The 6,000-nt window shown below is 42.4% G+C and overlaps 1 pseudogene; it reads right to left on the bottom strand.

The window, feature by feature from the left end:
- Positions 1 to 5,186: 5,186 nt before the first annotated feature.
- LOC148774585 (SKA complex subunit 2 pseudogene) lies at positions 5,187 to 5,594 on the bottom strand (annotated as a pseudogene).
- Between the last annotated feature and the right edge of the window lie 406 nt (positions 5,595 to 6,000).

Here is a 6,000-nt window from a genome sequence, read left to right as displayed (position 1 = left end):
ACTCGTCGCATGAGGTGGCCAAAGTATAGCAACATATTAGGAACAAACAAATCATTCATGCTCTGAAATCCATTTCTTAAATTTCTGTTGAATATAGTCTTTATCATTATACATGTATACACATGTATGTATACATACAAACACACTGAAGTTCACAATAGTATACAAGACACTTTGTTCTCATAAACTATTTTCACGTACATTATTTTCATGATTCTTCATGCTCAAAATTCTCCAAGCCAGGCTTCAGCAGTACGTAAACCGTGAACTCCCAGATGTTCAAGCAGGTTTTAGAAAAGGCAGAGGCACCAGAGATCAAATTGCCAACATCCGCTGGATCATGGAGAAAGCAAGAGAGTTCCAGAAAAACATCTATTTCTGCTTCATTGACTATGCCAAAGCCTTTGACTGTGTGGATCACAATAAACTGTGGAACATTCTGAAAGAGATGGGAATCCCAGACCACCTGACCTGCCTCTTGAGAAACCTGTATGCAGGTCAGGAAGCAACAGTTAGAACTGGACATGGAACAACAGACTGGTTCCAAATAGGAAAAGGTGTACTTCAAGGTTGTATATTGTCACCTTGCTTATTTAACTTATATGCAGAGTACATCATGAGGAACGCTGGGCTGGAAGAAGCACAAGCTGGAATCAAGATTGCTGGGAGAAATATCAATAACCTCAGATATGCAGATGACACTACCCTTATGGCAGAAAGTGAAGAGGAACACAAAAGCCTCTTGATGAAAGTGAAAGAGGAGAGTGAAAAGGTTGGCTTGAAGCTCAACATTCAGAAAACAAAGATCATGGCATCTGGTCCCATCACTTCATGGGAAATAGATGGGGAAACAGTGGAAACAGTGTCAGACTTTATTTTTTTGGACTCCGAAATCACTGCAGATGCTGATTGCAGCCATGAAATTAAAAGACGCTTGCTCCTTGGAAGGAAAGTTATGACCAACCTTGATAGTATATTAAAAAGCAGAGACATTACTTTGCCAACCAAGGTCCGTCTAGTCAAGGCTATGGTTTTTCCCATGGTCATGTATGGATGTGAGAGTTGGACTGTGAAGAAAGCTGATCGCCGAAGAATAGATGCTTTTGAGCTGTGGTGTTGGAGAAGACTCTTGAGAGTCCCTTATACTGCAAGGAGATCCAACCAGTCCATTCTAAGGGAGATCAATCCTGGATGTTCATTGGAGGGTCTGATGCTAAAGCTGAAGCTGCAATACTTTGGCCACCTCATGCGACGAGTTGACTCACTGGAAAAGACTCTGATGCTGGGAAAGGTTGGGGGCGGGAGGAGAAGGGGACGACGGAGAATGAGATGGCTGGATGGCATCACCGACTCTGTGGACATGAGTTTGAGTGTACTCCGGGAGTTGGTGATGGACGGGGGGCCTGGCGTGCTGTGATTCATGGGGTCGCGGAGAGTCGGACACGACTGAGCGACTGAACTGAACTGAACTGAACTGTGCTCATTTCTATTCTGTATCACAAAGTCTTAAGTGACAAGAATTGTTCACTATTTTTGTTTATATAATAGAAACTAAATGTTACAAATTTATTCCATCTTCATGATTACAAACATTACAGGGCAAGGTGGGTAAACAAGGCTAACAAAGCAGTCTCTTTTCTTCTATTTAACAAGACGCAGCATTTTGACATTTTTATGATGTGCAGGTTGTCTTAATTCGTTGATTACTCTTTGACTTATTTTGAAAGCCAGCAACAGCAAATCTTTGCAATGTGGGATCTTCCTCCATACCTACTCCAAGTATCTTAATTCCTGAACTACACTATGGAGTTCATATATTCACTGAAACATTCTTGAAGCTTTCATATCTTTATCTGATACTTCTTTCTAAGGCTTTTAGTAAATACTGTTTTCCTTTAATTTAATTTATTAATTTTTGGCTGCGTTGGATCTTTCCTGCTGCATGGACGTTTCTCTCGTTGTGGCAAGCCGGGTCTGCTCTCTAGTTAGAGCACAGGCTATCGGGCTAGCAGGTTTCTGCAGAGGCAGCTCCCAGGTTCCAGAGCACAGGCTCAATAGTTGTGGTGCATGGGCTTAGCTGCTCTGAAGCAAGCAGGGATCAAACCCGTGTCTCCTGCATTGGCAGGTGGATTCCTCACCACTGAGCAACCAGGGAAGCCCAAGACTGTCTACTTAGCTAACCCAAGCCACCAGTAATCTTAACCATTAAGTTAATATATAAAAATAAACTGCTCCTGATAAATGTAATATTGCCTGCCAGCCATATCAGTAAGCAGTGTCACAATCATCAGTGGTTGCAGCCAAGCAGCCACCACCAAAGGTATGCTAGTGACCTGGTGAATCCTCTGGGAACTCAGGAAGGAAGCAAAGAATACCTGCCATCTAGCAGCCGTCAGACTGCAGTCACTCCCTAAGGTCAGCCCTGAGCGTCCTCAGGATGTGAAAACACGCAATATTGGCCCCACATAGCTGAGGTGCCTGTCAAAGGAAGGCTCTCAGTGAGCCCAGACTCTTGCATCTTCCCATATAGAGAAAGGCACTAAATTCCTTGAGATGTCTGGTTTTCTTTAATTAACCAGAATCTTTTGCTGTCCTGCCCTTTGTCACAAACTCATATCCTATGCATCCTAGCCTCCTCTTCATCTCCTCAGAGCGGTTCTCTCAGGGACACACTTGAGATGCTGCCTTATGGGCTTGACATTATAAAAATTCCCACTGAATAAAACATAATTCTCAACTTTCAGGTTATGAATAAACTTTTAGTGGGCACTCCCAAACATTGACTGAAGCTGATGTGCCAGATCCCTTTTCAGAACACTAATTGCCTGAAAGAGAAATCATAACCAGCTGCTTCCATGAACAGTGACCCCCTCTCCAAAACAGCATACCTAGTGTCCAGAGTATAACCAAAACCATCAGCTAGCGCTAGTCATCCTGAGTAGTTAACTGGTATTTACATACGAGTATATGTTAAGCCAAGTATTGTATCTGTAATCCCAAGAAGTCATTCAGTTTTAACACACTGAGTTCCTGCAAGATGCCAGAGCAAGTGAGAATTCACCTCAAAGCAAAGAGTTCATCATCTTTTACAGATAATAACATAGGATTCACACAGCAGTAGCTTGTAGTAAGCAGCAGCTGAAAGTGAGAACTTAGTTCCCTGACTGGGAATCAAACTTAGTTCCCTGACTGGTTGCCTGGGTGGAAACCAGGAATCTAACCGCTAGAACACAGGGGTCAGTGTCTAGAATCTAAGCCCCTAGTCTTTGCCTAGGGACTTTGTTTCTTTGTAAGAAACAAATCAGACAAGGAGTCAGAAGCTATAGAGCAAAGAAAGTATTAGAAAAGCAGAGTACGTTTGGAAAGACGCATGGGCAAGCCGTTGTTAGAGTCGTGCGTTTGGGAAGAGGACAGTCTTTTGGGCCTTTGTCTTCTTCTTGGCCAGTCGTCTTACTTTGACCCCCACTGATTAATTTGTCTTAGGGCCATCCCCTGGGTGGGGTGCCCCCTTAGTCAAGGTGGATTTTATGTGTGGGAGATAGCAAGATTTATTATGGTCTGGCATCCCCTGCCTCTGTAGTTGTTGCAGGGAAGGGCCGATTTTGCCTCCATTATGAATCTATATGACTACAACCTTTGCTTTTTATTGCTTTTGTTATTATGTGAGTGTGTTAGTCGCTCAGTTGTGTCCAACTCTTTGCTTCCCCATGGACTGTAACCCACCAGCCTCCTCTGTCCATGTAATTCTCCAGGCAAAAATACAGGAGTGGGTTGCCATTCCCTTCTCCAGGGGATCTTCCTGACCCAGTGATCAAACCCCAGTCTCCTGCATTGCAGGCAGATTCTCTACCATCTGAGCCACAGGGAAGCCCACTTTGTTATTATAATCATACATAACGACCTGCCTCAGGGAACCCTGCCCCTCTACCTGAAGACTTCAACACTTAGGCAGGCAGTCCAAGGCCCTTTAAGGAGGAGGTGAACATTCTCGCTCATGCTTTCCTTAAGCCTTGTGCAACAATGCATCTTGCCCAAGAACTGGCCTTTCTTTTTTTATTTTTCAAAGAAATAAAACATTTTTAATCTGAAAGAACAGTATCTTGAAAAGCACAGTAGTACAGGAACAGGCAAGAAGAGTTACTGACTGGAGAGGGAGGGGAGGTGGGAGATGGCAGAGCTGAAGGGTCATCAGCAACAGGAGACAGAGGGCAAGCTGCGATCTCATACCCGCAGTTGATGGCACAAGTTCTGGTTCCTTGCTGGATTCAATTCTGTCTGCCTCTTGAAAGAACAGTCCAGTAATGTCTGAGTGGTAGCTCTTTTTTTCTCATCACTGTTGCCACGGTTGCACTGGATTACATTCTGAATGGCTGCTGCAACCTTCATGTGCCATCCTACATTCGGGTCCTGGGCCTCAAAACCTAACAGTACCTCCTCAAACAGAGCTAACTTGTGTGATTGGAGGGGAAGACACACGTTTACATCTTTGAATGTTCACAACTTGAAGGTTCATATATACAGATTTACAGTGGAATGAACTGAACAAGTACAGTAATACAGACTAGAGGAGAACAAAGGTATATTTCAGGTCCCTGAAGTCTGACAGGGACAATCTGAAGCATTAGAAAGCAGAACCCATGCTCAACATTGGCAGGCAGAAGGAACAGGACAAAAATAAAAATGAAGCTGTCACAGAAAAGCCAGCTTTCTACTAAGTTAGGTATTGTGGGAGACTATTAAGTCACATATTAGCAGTCTTACCAATAAGGTGACCACATCTGCAATCAGAATTTTCAACAATAAAACTATTTACATATGTATAATATAGTACAAATATTTTTCTAACCTTTAATTTTCCAAGCATGTTCATTCACATCTGACTGACTGATAGTACATAATACTCTTTTGCAATAAGTCAGTCAGGACATCTGTGTTATCCCAGTTATACAAAAACAGATACAAAATGGTGTTGGGACTTCCTTGCCTGAAATTACTAAGCATGTGTGCATATATTTTTTAAATCTCTTTATTTCCATTTTTCCCCTTTGGCTGAACTCTATTAATACAATATCCACCCTTCTCTTGTATCCCCCTCTCCTGTGGAAGGCATCACTATCCAGTCACCCAAGCCAAATCTCCTTTGTCATCTCCTGACCAATAGTCATCAATGTTAACAAGACATCTTCCTAAATTTCTGGGATTGATTTCTTCCCCATTAGAGTTCCTTTTTGAAAGTCTGACATGTGAGCTCTTAATTGCTCTGCCACAGTTTTCTCGTCTTCAGTCAGTGGTAACAGCTCCAGGTCTGTTTCCTTCCGCAGTTCTTGTATCAAGCTCATAGTCTCATTGAAAGCAGCACAAATGCGGCTCTTAGTCTCTTTCTGCTCCACAGCAGTTGGTTTAAAGCAAACATGAAAAGTTTGATATCGAGACTTTATTGCTGACAATTCCTTTAAAAGTGTAACTGGATTTTTCGTGCCTGCTTAATCAGGATAATTAGTCTTGATTTCATATTCCAGCCTGCACTCAATGTAGTCCAGATCAGAGTCAGCTTTCTGGAACATCAGTTCCAGCTTATTGACCTCCGCCTCCATGTTGAATAGTTCAAAACTGGCCTTTCTTTAGGAGCAAATGAATACACAGAACAAAGCTTACTCATGGAAATGCTTTTCTTAGACTCTATGTTAATGATTATAATTGTAACAAATCTTGACTGTGAATCTGTTTCTTAAAACAACGTATCTTATGCAGAAAAGTTGCCTGGAACACTTCCATCTGGTTTCCTTCTGGTTAATCTTGTACTGAAGCTATCTCAGGATATATGCCTTGAGAAAGGGTCCAGTGGAACTCTTACAAACTTGAGGTATTCTTCTTATCTATTCTCAGCAGCCATCGAAAAGTATATAATGCTCTGCATAAAACAGTGAGGTGGGTACTCATTTACCCCTTCTGATATCTGTCAGAAGCTTTCTCTGTCCTGTCACTTTAAATAAAACTTTG

The sequence above is a fragment of the Moschus berezovskii genome, chromosome 21 (assembly GCF_049115385.1).
Source record: "Moschus berezovskii isolate FMDL1 chromosome 21, NW_MosBer_1.0, whole genome shotgun sequence".
Classification (NCBI taxonomy): Eukaryota; Metazoa; Chordata; class Mammalia; order Artiodactyla; family Moschidae; genus Moschus; species Moschus berezovskii.
This window is presented reverse-complemented; position numbering and strand designations above follow the sequence as displayed.